This window comes from Miscanthus floridulus, chromosome 10 (assembly GCF_019320115.1).
Source record: "Miscanthus floridulus cultivar M001 chromosome 10, ASM1932011v1, whole genome shotgun sequence".
Classification (NCBI taxonomy): domain Eukaryota; kingdom Viridiplantae; phylum Streptophyta; class Magnoliopsida; order Poales; family Poaceae; genus Miscanthus; species Miscanthus floridulus.
This window is the reverse complement of record NC_089589.1, coordinates 86,470,319-86,487,965: the sequence shown is the minus strand read 5'-3', so window position 1 is coordinate 86,487,965 and position 17,647 is coordinate 86,470,319.

Below are 17,647 nucleotides of genomic sequence, written 5' to 3'. Positions count from 1 at the left end.
CTGTACTTGACCTCATTGACACACGGAGGTCTATTTCATATGGCATTCAGCAAGTGAGGGAACTTATTGGCATCTCATGTGCCTTCAATCAAGTTGTGCAGGTTTGTCAACCAAGCATGTTTTAATATTAATGGTTAAGTCAGCAGTTTTGACTGCAGCAACACCACAGGGACATTTATTCCCCACCCAAGGACTTCTGGGGATTGGTAGATCTTGCCTTGTTTAGGATCAGTGTCTATTCTAGTTTGATTGGGTTACTGCTGAGAACTCACAAGGTACTGCTCAATGGAAATAGACAACTGATTCTAGTAACAAGGACTGGAAAGCAGATGGATGGGGTGCCAAATCTGGTAACTAGAGCAGCCAAAGAAACAATCCTGGGAGACCCCCAAGGAGACCGGATGAGAGGGGTCCACCTCCACCAAGACAATGGTTTGAACTAACAATAGAGGAGAAGAACATTCTTCTAGAAGTTGAACCCATAATAGATGCAGGTACAGTTCAGTAACGGTCTTGTGATAATGGAAATGACTACACATACATAGCATTTCAGTACAACAGAGAATTAAGTAATGTGAAACGCTAACCCAAGATAGATTGAGAATTAAGTAATGTCAAAAGATTAGAGTTTTACCTTATTGGCAAGGATCCACTGCAGTTGAGCGCAACAGTAGCACTTTCAGCCTGGAAATTAAGAAATAAATGGATCTTATTGAGATGGGGTTTTATTTCTTGAAAAAAGAGGAGAAACAACAATTACTCCTATGTTACAACAAAAGCACCATCTAAAGGACCCAGATTTTACAAATATATTGAATTAAGCATTGCCTTCAACAAATAATCAGCACGAGAAGGGTCGAGAAAGTAAGGCAGTGCAAAGGAACAGATCAGTTATATACTAGCACAGAGTAGTGATGATATCTCAAAATAATAATAAGAAGAAAAAAAACAGGTCACGAGCGCTGAACAAAACATGATGACAAGACGTAGGTATTAACAGTTCTACTAGAGTTAGGACCCACTGATAGTACTCAAAGTCTCAGTCTTAAACAGCCAGCATAGATTAGCACGCAAAATTACACATTTGAATAGCAGACCTTAACTCGGAGGCACTGACCAATCAAATCACTCAAACCAGCAACAAGTAAAGCTTTGTTTGAGAAAACAAAGATCCAAATTCATTGTTCTAATGTTCTCCAGTTTTGGCTCAAAAATGATAGGTTGTGAAACTGTTCTCTACCTAATTAATTTGGGTGATGAGAGCTAAGCTCAGTACATAGGACAAATCCTCTTGCACATCCATTTCCACCTCAATTAATTTGGGTTTCTAAAGCTGAAACACTACCTGTCTAGAAACTAAAATCAACGATGCAAATTTCTTCTTTGTGAACAGCACGGGAATATTCTACTGCAATGAAACTTACTTGCATGCTTCTCAAGCATATTCTTAGCATTTTAGTATTTGGAGATGATATAATGTGTCCTCACCCATCAAACAATGCTAAAAACAGGAGCATGCTTTTAATTCTAAAAATAGCACACATGTGACAGGTTAATTAAACATGAATCAGGTTTGAGCAACCGCAGCTCACACACATTGATCTATCGATCCACCCCCAAATCGAATCCTAAACCGAGCACAAAAACCCAAATAGATTACGTTAGCTAGGGTTTGGGTGCTCGGTTTCAAGGGAGAGCAAAGGGGTGGGCGCATACCTGGTGGGTGCTCGTCGCTGGCAAATGTCGAAGGCCCGATGAAGACCAGGGTGAGCACAGATCTAGAGGAGGGAGTCGACGCCGGCTGGAGGAGGGAGGCAGCGCCAGCCGGATGTGGGTGGAGGGAGGGGCACCGGTTGGATCTAGTAAGAGAGGGAGGCGCCGCCATCCGGTCTTGCACGGGCAGCCACCGCCGTCTTCCGAGGGAAGGGACAGGAGGAGTTGTAGTGGAGGAGGGGGTGGTGGCCTCACCGGTGGAGGAGGGGGTGGCCGTCGCGACGGTGGAAGAGAGGAGGGGGACACAGATCTGGGGGCGGCGGGCGGCGAAGCTCCTTGGTGCGGCAAGAGGCAGATCTGGGGGCGGAGGCGCCGCCATCCGGCCTTGCACGGGCAGCCACCGCCGTCTTCCGAGGGAAGGGAGGGGAGGAGTTGTAGTGGAGGAGAGGGTGGTGACCTCACCGGTGGAGGAGGGGGTGGCCGCCACGACGGTGGAAGAGAGGAGGGGGTGGCCACCGCGACGGTGGAAGAGAGGAGGGGGTGGCCGCTGCGAGACCTAGGAGCGACGGGAGTGCGGGCGTGGTCTCGGGCGGGTGCGGACGGCGCGTTTGGGATAAGGATGGGCGGCCACGTCTGGAGATAGGTTTAGGGGTTTTTTTGCGTGTATATAGTTTTTCTGTGCGTGTATATAGTTTTTTTGTGAGTTTTAAAAAGACCGACAGAATAATATCAATTTTTCTATGTGTATTGACACGCACAGAAAAATCACGCAATTTTTCTGTGGGTTTTTGAATATTTCTGTCGGGATTTTTGAAACGCACAGAAAAATTACGAATTTTTCTGTGTGTATAGAGAAAAACACACAGAAAAATTCATCACCCACAGAAATATTCGAGTTTCCAGTAGTGGTGGTTAGGGTTTTTAGGGGAGCCCTCCAAGGCCGGCAGACTTAGAAAGGGAAGGGTCCGACAGCGGCAGTGGCTAGTCTAGCGGTGGTGGCGGGGTTAGGGGCACCGAGCGAGGGCAGCGGCGCCACTGAGTGGGTTGTGGGACACAACCGGATGGGTGGTGCCGACAGCGAAGGTGAGGAGTTTTAGGCAAACTCTACGATGGGGAATAGAGAAGGGCGGGATGGTCCGATGGGGGTGGGCGGTAGTCAGGGAGGTCATCGACGATCCGGGTGGTGGTCGAGGCGGGTAGGGGGGCTAGGTCTGGTGAGGAAGAAGAAAAATGCGTCGGTATCTGTAGCGGCCCGTGCATAGGGTAAGAGGCATGTCCATCACATGTCAAAGTAGGATGCGTCACTAATAATAATGACTCATGTATACAAATGTCACGAAATTTCACCATGTGACTTTTCAGCTTCAAAAGTGACGAGCGAGAAGTATAGTTGGGCCGTGTTTAGTTGCCCAGAATTTGCGCCGCCCGAAATACTGTAGCGACACTGTGGCAACAGTGTCGTTTTGTTTTTATTTGGTAATAATTGTCCGATCGTTGACTAATTAGGCTCAAAACGTTCGTATTGTAAAGTACAACCAAACTGTGTAATTAGTTTTTGATTTCGTCAACATTTAATACTCCATACATGTGTCTAAAAATTTAATGTGATATGATATGATAAAGAATCTTACACTGTACAAAATTTGGAGATGCAAACTTGGTGCAACTAAACAAGGCCTTGATCCTTGAAGGGCCTATAGCCTGTCACTTTTTAGCCTATCAGTTGATGGGGCTACCATAGGCTATCCTTTTTTCCGTAGTTTCTCCACTAATTGTCTAATCTTAGCCCGTCACATCTCAAAGTAGGATGCGTCACTAATAATAATGACTCATGTATACAAATGTCACGAAATTTCACCATGTGACTTTTCAGCTTCAAAATTGACGAGCAGGAACTATAGTTGATCCTTGAAGGGCCTATAGCCTGTCACTTTTTAGCCTATCAGTTGACGGGGCTACCCTAGGCTATCCTTTTTTTTTGGTAGTTTCTCCACTAGTTGTCTAATCTTAGCCGTCAGTACATATCTAATAATAGTAATAAAGCGATGGTAAGTTATATTGTTTGATATATGTCCATCGCTTTCTGTATAACTATGTTTGATGTTTGGCCGCCATCTTTCTTGTAGTTCCATTCCCTATATATATATATATATATATATATATATATATACTATTCTACGGCTGGCCATAGAATAACTTATTATGTGGCCACTTTGAGTTACGATAATTACCATGCTAATTTACGAGATTACACTAACTCCTTACTAAGTGATTTACTATAACATTATCGTAAATATCATCGTGAGTTGTAGTAACACGAGTATCGTAAATACATATTCATGTTATCGTAAATTGGTACAAATATTATCGTAAATCAAGATGGCTATAGAATAAGTTATTCTATGGCCAGCTGCAGAATAGTCTTATAATAATAATAATAATAATAATAATAGTCAATGTCTTCCCATTGAACGTCATGTGTTCCTAAACACAAATTCGTACCATTTTCAGCACTTCAGCACTGCAAAAAGATCACATCGGTTCAAAATAATTAATCTGTGTGCTATGATATTAAATAGTCTCATCATCGAAGCCATGTAAAATCTGCGGGAATCGCCTCGCGGTTGTTTTTGGTGACACATCTCTATCTATCTGTCTATCTACACCTAAAAAATACGGTATGTTGTCGTCGTCTCAACTAACACTCGCCCTGCTCCCTTCCGCTGGCCCGGTCCTCGGATGCAGCTGCCTACTGGAAATGGAAGCGGAGCCTGGAAGCACGTATGGCCTCGTGCTAGCCACGTCGCCGCTTATAATTCCAAAAATATCTCGGACGGGCTCAGATGCTTGTGCCGTGCGAATCCAGTAGTAAATTAGAACCCGCTTCGCGTGCTACTCGGACACCCGACATGGTATTTTGCTAAATATTTTTGTTCGATTAATGATTATTTTTTCAGCTTCTCTTATTTTTCTTCTGCAAAAAGATCACATCGGTTCAAAATAATTAATCTGTGTGCTATGATATTAAATAGTCTCATCATCGAAGCCATGTAAAATATGCGGGAATCGCCTCGCGGTTGTTTTTGGTGACACATCTCTATCTATCTGTCTATCTACACCTAAAAAATACGGTACGTTGTCGTCGTCTCAACTAACACTCGCCCTGCTCCCTTCCGCTGGCCCGGTCCTCGGATGCAGCTGCCTACTGGAAATGGAAGCGGAGCCTGGAAGCACGTATGGCCTCGTGCTAGCCACGTCGCCGTTTATAATTCCAAAAATATCTCGGATGGGCTCAGATGCTTGTGCCGTGCGAATCCAGTAGTAAATTAGAACCCGCTTCGCGTGCTACTCGGACACCCGACATGGTATTTTGCTAAATATTTTTGTTCGATTAACGATTATTTTTTCAGCTTCTCTTATTTTTCTTCTGCAAAAAGATCACATCGGTTCAAAATAATTAATCTGTGTGCTATGATATTAAATAGTCTCATCATCGAAGCCATGTAAAATCTGCGGGAATCGCCTCGCGGTTGTTTTTGGTGACACATCTCTATCTATCTGTCTATCTACACCTAAAAAATACGGTACGTTGTCGCCGTCTCAACTAACACTCGCCCTGCTCCCTTCCGCTGGCCCGGTCCTCGGATGCAGCTGCCTACTGGAAATGGAAGCGGAGCCTGGAAGCACGTATGGCCTCGTGCTAGCCACGTCGCCTCTTATAATTCCAAAAATATCTCGGACGGGCTCAGATGCTTGTGCCGTGCGAATCCAGTAGTAAATTAGAACCCGCTTCGCGTGCTACTCGGACACCCGACATGGTATTTTGCTAAATATTTTTGTTCGATTAATGATTATTTTTTCAGCTTCTGTTATTTTTCTTCTGCAAAAAGATCACATCGGTTCAAAATAATTAATCTGTGTGCTATGATATTAAATAGTCTCATCATGGAAGCCATGTAAAATATGCGGGAATCGCCTCGCGGTTGTTTTTGGTGACACATCTCTATCTATCTGTCCATCTACACCTAAAAAATATGGTACGTTGTCGTCGTCTCAACTAACACTCGCCCTGCTCCCTTCCGCTGGCCCGGTCCTCGGATGCAGCTGCCTACTGGAAATGGAAGCGGAGCCTGGAAGCACGTATGGCCTCGTGCTAGCCACGTCGCCGTTTATAATTCCAAAAATATCTCGGACGGGCTCAGATGCTTGTGCCGTGCGAATCCAGTAGTAAATTAGAACCCGCTTCGCGTGCTACTCGGACACCCGACATGGTATTTTGCTAAATATTTTTGTTCGATTAACGATTATTTTTTTAGCTTCTCTTATTTTTCTTCTGCAAAAAGATCACATCGGTTCAAAATAATTAATCTGTGTGCTATGATATTAAATAGTCTCATCATCGAAGCCATGTAAAATATGCGGGAATCGCCTCGCGGTTGTTTTTGGTGACACATCTCCATCTATCTGTCCATCTACACCTAAAAAATACGGTACGTTGTCGTCGTCTCAACTAACACTCGCCCTGCTCCCTTCCGCTGGCCCGGTCCTCGGATGCAGCTGCCTACTGGAAATGGAAGCGGAGCCTGGAAGCACGTATGGCCTCGTGCTAGCCACGTCGCCGTTTATAATTCCAAAAATATCTCGGACGGGCTCAGATGCTTGTGCCGTGCGAATCCAGTAGTAAATTAGAACCCGCTTCGCGTGCTACTCGGACACCCGACATGGTATTTTGCTAAATATTTTTGTTCGATTAACGATTATTTTTTCAGCTTCTCTTATTTTTCTTCTGCAAAAAGATCACATCGGTTCAAAATAATTAATCTGTGTGCTATGATATTAAATAGTCTCATCATCGAAGCCATGTAAAATATGCGGGAATCGCCTCGCGGTTGTTTTTGGTGACACATCTCTATCTATCTGTCTATCTACACCTAAAAAATACGGTACGTTGTCGTCGTCTCAACTAACACTCGCCCTGCTCCCTTCCGCTGGCCCGGTCCTCGGATGCAGCTGCCTACTGGAAATGGAAGCGGAGCCTGGAAGCACGTATGGCCTCGTGCTAGCCACGTCGCCGTTTATAATTCCAAAAATATCTCGGATGGGCTCAGATGCTTGTGCCGTGCGAATCCAGTAGTAAATTAGAACCCGCTTCGCGTGCTACTCGGACACCCGACATGGTATTTTGCTAAATATTTTTGTTCGATTAACGATTATTTTTTCAGCTTCTCTTATTTTTCTTCTGCAAAAAGATCACATCGGTTCAAAATAATTAATCTGTGTGCTATGATATTAAATAGTCTCATCATCGAAGCCATGTAAAATCTGCGGGAATCGCCTCGCGGTTGTTTTTGGTGACACATCTCTATCTATCTGTCTATCTACACCTAAAAAATACGGTACGTTGTCGCCGTCTCAACTAACACTCGCCCTGCTCCCTTCCGCTGGCCCGGTCCTCGGATGCAGCTGCCTACTGGAAATGGAAGCGGAGCCTGGAAGCACGTATGGCCTCGTGCTAGCCACGTCGCCTCTTATAATTCCAAAAATATCTCGGACGGGCTCAGATGCTTGTGCCGTGCGAATCCAGTAGTAAATTAGAACCCGCTTCGCGTGCTACTCGGACACCCGACATGGTATTTTGCTAAATATTTTTGTTCGATTAATGATTATTTTTTCAGCTTCTGTTATTTTTCTTCTGCAAAAAGATCACATCGGTTCAAAATAATTAATCTGTGTGCTATGATATTAAATAGTCTCATCATGGAAGCCATGTAAAATATGCGGGAATCGCCTCGCGGTTGTTTTTGGTGACACATCTCTATCTATCTGTCCATCTACACCTAAAAAATATGGTACGTTGTCGTCGTCTCAACTAACACTCGCCCTGCTCCCTTCCGCTGGCCCGGTCCTCGGATGCAGCTGCCTACTGGAAATGGAAGCGGAGCCTGGAAGCACGTATGGCCTCGTGCTAGCCACGTCGCCGTTTATAATTCCAAAAATATCTCGGACGGGCTCAGATGCTTGTGCCGTGCGAATCCAGTAGTAAATTAGAACCCGCTTCGCGTGCTACTCGGACACCCGACATGGTATTTTGCTAAATATTTTTGTTCGATTAACGATTATTTTTTCAGCTTCTCTTATTTTTCTTCTGCAAAAAGATCACATCGGTTCAAAATAATTAATCTGTGTGCTATGATATTAAATAGTCTCATCATCGAAGCCATGTAAAATATGCGGGAATCGCCTCGCGGTTGTTTTTGGTGACACATCTCCATCTATCTGTCCATCTACACCTAAAAAATACGGTACGTTGTCGTCGTCTCAACTAACACTCGCCCTGCTCCCTTCCGCTGGCCCGGTCCTCGGATGCAGCTGCCTACTGGAAATGGAAGCGGAGCCTGGAAGCACGTATGGCCTCGTGCTAGCCACGTCGCCGTTTATAATTCCAAAAATATCTCGGACGGGCTCAGATGCTTGTGCCGTGCGAATCCAGTAGTAAATTAGAACCCGCTTCGCGTGCTACTCGGACACCCGACATGGTATTTTGCTAAATATTTTTGTTCGATTAACGATTATTTTTTCAGCTTCTCTTATTTTTCTTCTGCAAAAAGATCACATCGGTTCAAAATAATTAATCTGTGTGCTATGATATTAAATAGTCTCATCATCGAAGCCATGTAAAATATGCGGGAATCGCCTCGCGGTTGTTTTTGGTGACACATCTCTATCTATCTGTCTATCTACACCTAAAAAATACGGTACGTTGTCGTCGTCTCAACTAACACTCGCCCTGCTCCCTTCCGCTGGCCCGGTCCTCGGATGCAGCTGCCTACTGGAAATGGAAGCGGAGCCTGGAAGCACGTATGGCCTCGTGCTAGCCACGTCGCCGTTTATAATTCCAAAAATATCTCGGATGGGCTCAGATGCTTGTGCCGTGCGAATCCAGTAGTAAATTAGAACCCGCTTCGCGTGCTACTCGGACACCCGACATGGTATTTTGCTAAATATTTTTGTTCGATTAACGATTATTTTTTCAGCTTCTCTTATTTTTCTTCTGCAAAAAGATCACATCGGATCAAAATAATTAATCTGTGTGCTATGATATTAAATAGTCTCATCATCGAAGCCATGTAAAATATGCGGGAATCGCCTCGCGGTTGTTTTTGGTGACACATCTCTATCTATCTGTCTATCTACACCTAAAAAATACGGTACGTTGTCGCCGTCTCAACTAACACTCGCCCTGCTCCCTTCCGCTGGCCCGGTCCTCGGATGCAGCTGCCTACTGGAAATGGAAGCGGAGCCTGGAAGCACGTATGGCCTCGTGCTAGCCACGTCGCCTCTTATAATTCCAAAAATATCTCGGACGGGCTCAGATGCTTGTGCCGTGCGAATCCAGTAGTAAATTAGAACCCGCTTCGCGTGCTACTCGGACACCCGACATGGTATTTTGCTAAATATTTTTGTTCGATTAATGATTATTTTTTCAGCTTCTGTTATTTTTCTTCTGCAAAAAGATCACATCGGTTCAAAATAATTAATCTGTGTGCTATGATATTAAATAGTCTCATCATGGAAGCCATGTAAAATATGCGGGAATCGCCTCGCGGTTGTTTTTGGTGACACATCTCTATCTATCTGTCCATCTACACCTAAAAAATATGGTACGTTGTCGTCGTCTCAACTAACACTCGCCCTGCTCCCTTCCGCTGGCCCGGTCCTCGGATGCAGCTGCCTACTGGAAATGGAAGCGGAGCCTGGAAGCACGTATGGCCTCGTGCTAGCCACGTCGCCGTTTATAATTCCAAAAATATCTCGGACGGGCTCAGATGCTTGTGCCGTGCGAATCCAGTAGTAAATTAGAACCCGCTTCGCGTGCTACTCGGACACCCGACATGGTATTTTGCTAAATATTTTTGTTCGATTAACGATTATTTTTTCAGCTTCTCTTATTTTTCTTCTGCAAAAAGATCACATCGGTTCAAAATAATTAATCTGTGTGCTATGATATTAAATAGTCTCATCATCGAAGCCATGTAAAATATGCGGGAATCGCCTCGCGGTTGTTTTTGGTGACACATCTCCATCTATCTGTCCATCTACACCTAAAAAATACGGTACGTTGTCGTCGTCTCAACTAACACTCGCCCTGCTCCCTTCCGCTGGCCCGGTCCTCGGATGCAGCTGCCTACTGGAAATGGAAGCGGAGCCTGGAAGCACGTATGGCCTCGTGCTAGCCACGTCGCCGTTTATAATTCCAAAAATATCTCGGACGGGCTCAGATGCTTGTGCCGTGCGAATCCAGTAGTAAATTAGAACCCGCTTCGCGTGCTACTCGGACACCCGACATGGTATTTTGCTAAATATTTTTGTTCGATTAATGATTATTTTTTCAGCTTCTCTTATTTTTCTTCTGCAAAAAGATCACATCGGTTCAAAATAATTAATCTGTGTGCTATGATATTAAATAGTCTCATCATGGAAGCCATGTAAAATATGCGGGAATCGCCTCGCGGTTGTTTTTGGTGACACATCTCTATCTATCTGTCCATCTACACCTAAAAAATATGGTACGTTGTCGTCGTCTCAACTAACACTCGCCCTGCTCCCTTCCGCTGGCCCGGTCCTCGGATGCAGCTGCCTACTGGAAATGGAAGCGGAGCCTGGAAGCACGTATGGCCTCGTGCTAGCCACGTCGCCGTTTATAATTCCAAAAATATCTCGGACGGGCTCAGATGCTTGTGCCGTGCGAATCCAGTAGTAAATTAGAACCCGCTTCGCGTGCTACTCGGACACCCGACATGGTATTTTGCTAAATATTTTTGTTCGATTAACGATTATTTTTTCAGCTTCTCTTATTTTTCTTCTGCAAAAAGATCACATCGGTTCAAAATAATTAATCTGTGTGCTATGATATTAAATAGTCTCATCATCGAAGCCATGTAAAATATGCGGGAATCGCCTCGCGGTTGTTTTTGGTGACACATCTCTATCTATCTGTCTATCTACACCTAAAAAATACGGTACGTTGTCGTCGTCTCAACTAACACTCGCCCTGCTCCCTTCCGCTGGCCCGGTCCTCGGATGCAGCTGCCTACTGGAAATGGAAGCGGAGCCTGGAAGCACGTATGGCCTCGTGCTAGCCACGTCGCCGTTTATAATTCCAAAAATATCTCGGACGGGCTCAGATGCTTGTGCCGTGCGAATCCAGTAGTAAATTAGAACCCGCTTCGCGTGCTACTCGGACACCCGACATGGTATTTTGCTAAATATTTTTGTTCGATTAATGATTATTTTTTCAGCTTCTCTTATTTTTCTTCGATAATCTTCTAGTTAGAGAAAAGAATAGTTATTAATGTTGGTGACACATTAGAGCGAGACCGGCCGGGTCAGAAGACGCGCAAGAGCTGCGACGTCATCTCCTGCTAGAGTTCTAGTCCTCGTCCGCGGCGTCGATGCTGTACAGATACGGACAAGCGAATCAGTCCGGTGGTTGAGGTTTTCAGAGTAGACTGGAGCAAGCGTACCAATCATACATACTACCTCATGTATATATAGGAAAGAAAAACAAGAACACCAAGCAAGAAGAGAGCACTAGCTTTTAGTCGGCGTCCATGAATCAATGGAGCACATACGCAAGCATACCAAATTGATGTGTCCGCGCAACAAGCCCGTTAAGTGTTCGGTCTTCGTCCCGTCTCGATTGTCAGGCGTTGCAGCTCTTCGTTTAATTTGATCACAAAATCAAGGGGGTTAGAGAAGACTGAGGGAAAATAAATCTCCAACAAGTCAAAATCCACCTTAACCCCCTTCAACCCCCTCCAATCCCTATCATTTTTAGATCAAATCAAGGCATAAAGAAAACGCTCGCTTCTCGCCACCGCAGAGCTCGGGCAAGAACACATAGTCATCCAGTGTTGGTGGGGTCTAAGGCAGAAGAAGTAGTGGAACCATTTATGCCTAGTGTGAGATGGCCAGATGGGGCATAAGGACCAAGAAAGGCAACTAGAGGAGGAGTGAATGAGAGCCAATTCAAAATTTCTTTAGAAATGAATGCTCTCCCAAAAATCACACTCCAAAAACACCAAACATCTCAACAGTGATGCCCTCGAGCCAACTAGTGGTTGGATGTCCTTGGTGAAGAAGAACACAGCGGGACATCACAGCAGCTAAAAACCAACACGCAACACCAAAATCCGAAACAGAGCTCTCAACTTCAATCACGATGAAGCAAGAGTCCGACTCAAAATCCGCTAAGCCAACTGGTGACTTGGGGACTAAGAAAAGTTCCTAGGCACAACAGGAAAACCATGGAAGTGACGAGACTCAAAACGGAGCAATAAAACTCGATGCAAAACGTCCCGCCGCACGACCTCCAAGTTGGCTTAGCCGACTTCCCTAGCCAGCTCACAGGGCAGGGAGGAGCCAAGTCGGCTAAGCTTACTCCCCTAGTCAGCTTAGCCGACTTGAGTCAGCTCAACCCACTCCAAGAGCCGGCTGAGTTGTTCTTGCACAGGCAACGAGAAAAACTTCCATCCAAAGGCCAAATCTTGATCAAACGGAGTCGGATTGATCTCAAACTTTGCACAAGTGTTTCTACCAAAGTTGGGAGGATATGCTAAGAGGACCAACCCCTAAAACAACTCCAAACTCTGCAGATCTAAAAACCCATTGAAGGAAATGGGGTTTTCTCAAAATTCCTCTCAAGAGTGTATATTCATCACTATTAAGCTGCCAAAAGGAGTTGTTGAGAACATTGATCAAGCAAGAAAGCAATGTTTGTGGCGTGGTAACAGTACAGAGAAGAAAGGAGGCAATCTTGTTGCTTGGCAGATAGTAATGAAGCCAAAGGAAAAGGGTGGGCTAGAAATTGTGAACCTTTGGCTGCAGAATGACGCCCTCCTCATGAAGCACTTAAACAAGTTCTATAACAAGGCAAACATTCCATTGGTGCGCCTAGTTTGGAACAAATACTACACCAACTGAGTGCCACATGCAACAAGGGAAATGGGCTCGTTTTGGTGGAAAGATGTGCTTCGTCTCAACATTCTTTTTAGAGGTATTGGCAAGTGTGAATTGGGTGATGGCTCTTCGGTGTGCTTTTGGGATGACTTATGGCTAGATGGGCTGCTAGCTCACAAGTACCCTAGATTGGCCTCCTTTGCCAGGAGTGATGGTATTTCTATTCTAGAGGTTATGCAAGCAGAGGACTTGGACACTCTCTTCATGCTACCACTCTCCGAGCAGGCACTTGATGAGTTGGAGAACCTTCAAGCACTGCTGCAAGATTTGCCGTATGATCAAGATAGCGATGATCAGTGGACACCTATATGGGGTAACAGATATACTTCACGTCGCTTTTACTCAAATGCCTTCAGCACGATGGAAGCCCATCCAATTTTTAAGATAGTTTGGAAGTCAAGATGCACACCACGGATCAAGTTTTTTGCCTGGCTTATATTTGTATAGCAACTAAACACGAAGTCCATGCTACAACGAAGATGCCTAAATATACAAGACAGCCCGATATGTGTTATGTGTGACAATAGAGAGCTGGAGACCATAGAGCACCTATTTTTTGGCTACCCCTTTGCGTAGGAATGCTGGGCAACCATCAACATAACTTGGGATGAATCCCTGCAGCTGTTGGACTGATTGACACAAGCGAGGACGACACACAACATTCCTTTCTTCACTGAGGCAGCATTGATCGCAGCATGGGAGCTATGGAAGATGCGCAACGACAAGGTTTTTCAACAGCATGAGCTAAGCCCAACTGTCTGGTTGTCAAATTTTAAAAATCAATGTTACCTTCAGTCTGTTAGATTTAAAGATGACTTGCGGTCATCATTTTGTATTTGGCTAGATGTTTTTAGCTAATTCCCCTTTGTAAGTATTTTGTACTCTTATTAAATGAAAAGTCCACACTGTGGGGATCTCCCCCACAGTATTTTGCGATAAAAAAGGAGTGTATATTCGTGCTTGTGGTGTTTCTGCCCAAACCACGTGGGAGATAGCTTCACCAAAGGTCCTTGCATCAGTTTGAGCACTCAAAACAACCCCCAAACCCCTAGAACCCAAAATCCATCGAAACAGAGAAGGGAAGGGAGAAAGGGAAGAAAAAACCAAATTCAACACAAGTAAGAACTCATATTCAAATCTTAGAGAACATTGCTTTATTTCTGAAGATCAACCGGGTCTGGTTCTTACGAAGGACAACTTATAGAAGGCTCAAACACAGACAGAGTATCAATCTCTTGGACTTTGGATCTCAATAGCAAAAGAACTAGGAAACTAGAGACCGGAAAACCTAGAGAATGACAACTGGAGATATGACTGGAGAGATGGCTGGTTGGGGCAGCCTCCTATCTTATTATAGAGATATTACACATTCCCAACATACCCTTAGATATTTTGGCAGAACCACTAACGAAGGGGTAAAATGGTCCAACTTATGATATGTGCATCTGACAGCCACATGCTCTTCATGACTTTGTTTCGCCTCGACGCAAGCTTCACGATGACGCCACGTGCCTCCTCCCATTCCCGTTGAAACTACAACCAGGTTTTGATGCCCAAATTCAAAAACCATCCACCGGTGGTTTTGAGGCCCAAACCACCAAACCCCTTTGGAGAAGCGTATCTGCTATGCCTCCTCCACCATCTCGACACATGTCATTGTAGTCCTTGAGCGCCCAATCACCAAGTCCTCCAGCGCCTTCACTTGACTTGGTCAACCATCGTCTTGACTTGGTCAACATGATCTACTCCGCATGTACTCTTGCTTGTTGATGTCCCCAAGTGTCAGCCACCCACGATCAGTCTTCCGGCCATCTTGGTCCCTCGGTCCAAGCCTCACATCTATCCTTCATCGCTCCTTGTCCATTGGCACAACACGTCTCTACTTGACCTTCTCCATGCCCATCGACTATCCCTGTGCTCCACACCTGCACACCAACACAACCAAGAGATATGTTGCACACGCACTCATGCAATGGTTAGTCTCCAAACTCAACCAAGCCGATCCTCTCTTGACAATCACTCATCACAAACTCGACACATAAGGTCACATGTCAACCTTGTGTTCACAATTCTTAATAGCAAAATTTAAATTTTATAAATAATCTCCCTAAATTAAAAAGCCAAAAAAAATTGGAAGTACCAATGGCACTATCCCAATGGGGTAACAAACACTATGCCAAAACACGTAATCATTGCCAGTTATGACGGAGCTAGTAGTGATAAGTTTATCATTGCCTGTTCGTGGCTTCAACCAACAATGATAGTGTAAAACCCTAGCCCGTTAGTAGCTTGCAATAGTTGTGAAGTTAGCCCATGTGGCACATGTGTGGTTGTGATTGTTGGGTTTAGTACTACCTTGAATGTTTAGGAGGGTGAGGGCCAGCTTATAATCCTTGTCATTCCAAACGTAACATCTCCATATTAACCTTTTTTACAGGAAGCGAGGACAAAAGTGTAAGAGACGTGCTATTCATATGCAGGCCTGTTCCACGTGCGGAGCTAGGCCATATAAGCAGTTTTGGACGCAGGGTGTTATAGATAGCACAACTAGCAGTGATATGTGGGGTATCACCATCGATTCGTGGGTGTTACAGATAGCACAACTAGCAGTGATATGTGGAGTATCACCATCGATTCGTGGCTCCAACCGACAGTGATAGACGTGGTCTATTAGTGCTGGTTGGAGCCATGAACCGATAGTGATAGCCTATTTCGCAAAACAAATTCATAACTTTTCATATAACTTGGATTAATATAAACTTTGTATTAAAATTGTAAAGTTTAAAGAGATCTAAAACTTTGTAGTTGACAACTTTTTGATTTGAGATGGTTTACAAGTCCAAATATGAAATGTAAATTCTCATATTAGATTTGAAATGATTAGCAATGTTGAATAGAGATAAAGTCAAGATCAAAGTTATAGTACTTGACGAGATCTACAATTTTGCAGTTAACAATTTTTTTATTTGAGATCGTTTGGTGAGTCAAATATACAATATAAGATTCAAAATTTATAGTTAAAAGAGCAGCGTATTTTTACTACTAATCATTGTCGGTTCTAGACCTGGCAATGATGAGGCTGCCCCATCTACTGATTGCTCACTACCAGCGCCAAATCCGGAAGTGATAGGGGCTCTGACCCGACAGTGATTATGAAATTTGTCATAGTGAAAGCTCTCCATCCAAAAGATAAAAGGAGAACCAGAGCCCTCTTGTATATGCTAGTGGCCATGCACATGCATGGGGCTGGGGCCATGGTTATTACTACAAGAAAAAATCTGAAGGTGAAGTATGGAAGACGCTCCTATGGCACTGTTGTATTATTAGTTCCCTTGTTACAGAGAAACAAAAATTTTAATATCCATGATCACAATCACTACTACATAAATGGTTTTTAGAGACATCTCTGGTCTTTTACTACAAGAGGTGGCTGGATCAAGGTGCCCACTGGCATAGAGATGAAAACCCTCCCCTCCCGTTATTCTCGGTAAAGTGGCTATTGATCGGAGATTTCTCACCCCTTTCATTCGTTCCGATCACTTACACTATAAGAAATGTGTCATTTTGTGATGTATATTCCATGACAATAGGTCAGAACGCCATTAAGTTATCCATTTTATGATGTTTTTTATGAGAACTACTTAGTGACAAAAAAATGCATGTCACAAAAATTTCACACAACTAGTGATGATATCTGCTACGTCATAGAGGCATTTTCTATATCACAAAGGCTAATTTTCAAATATCATCAATCTATGATAGAGTGTGTGCGTCACAAAGTAATTTATTGATTTTTTAAACATTGTTGTCCATGTTGGTCGGGTGGGTACATATACATTTTTATTTTCATTGTTTTCCCAACATATTTCATCCCATTGTCTATGTTTCACGGCCGATGTTATTAAATGTGGCGCTTTGTTTTATATATGCCTAATCACTACAAAAAAATAAGCAAAACATGCAGCCATGGGTGTGAACCTATGACCTGACACTTACAGTAGGGTGCAGTATACCACATCCAAAATTAGCATTGGTGAAAGTCGCTAGAAATACCAAAACACACGATGGACAGTTGGTCATTTGAGATTTGTAGTAGGTCACAATAAAAAATATATGCATGTGTTGTTTAATAAAATAATAAATAAAGAAACATTGAGTGATTTATCATGTGTGTAATCATTTGTTTCTAACTCAATTTAATAGGTTTGTGATGTGAAGAGGATATGTAGAAAATGGAAGTGGAGAGATAAAAAACGAATAGGGATATATTGATATGTAATTAGAAAAGGAAGAAAAGAAAAGAAAAAGAAAGCAAATTAAGAAACACACACACAATTATTTTGTTGCATTACCATAGAATAAATGTAATAATATCTAAACCTGGTTAGGAAAATCTACAAACTTGCATGACAATATAATTTTGGTGTATAATCATTGCTTAAAAAATTCAAATGATTTAACAAAGCAGTACTGCACATTGTTCACAAATGGATACATCTCACACATAGTTATTATATGACTAAGTGAGAGATGTTTCTATTACATCAAAGAAGAGAAGCTCAAACAAAAGGACATGAAGAACTGAATAAGAAGGACACAAGAGAAAACTCCGGAGAATGCATCAAAAGTTTCAGTGGTCACTGGAGTTACCCGACGAGGCTAGTCTAAGGCACAGAAGGAAGAAGCCATGGCATACTTCCGGTGTGGTCAATGGATCACCGGAGGTTTGCCACAGCTATGCGATGGAGAGAGCATAAGAGAGCACTGAAGCTCTCCGATGCATACACTACATGGAGCACTACAGTTTAGGTGTCGGCCCAATAGGCTATTACAGAGCACTGGATTTGTCTAGTGTGTGCAGCGGAGAAAGCACCAATAACTCAAGTCTGTGCACAACTGTCTGGTGGAGCACTCG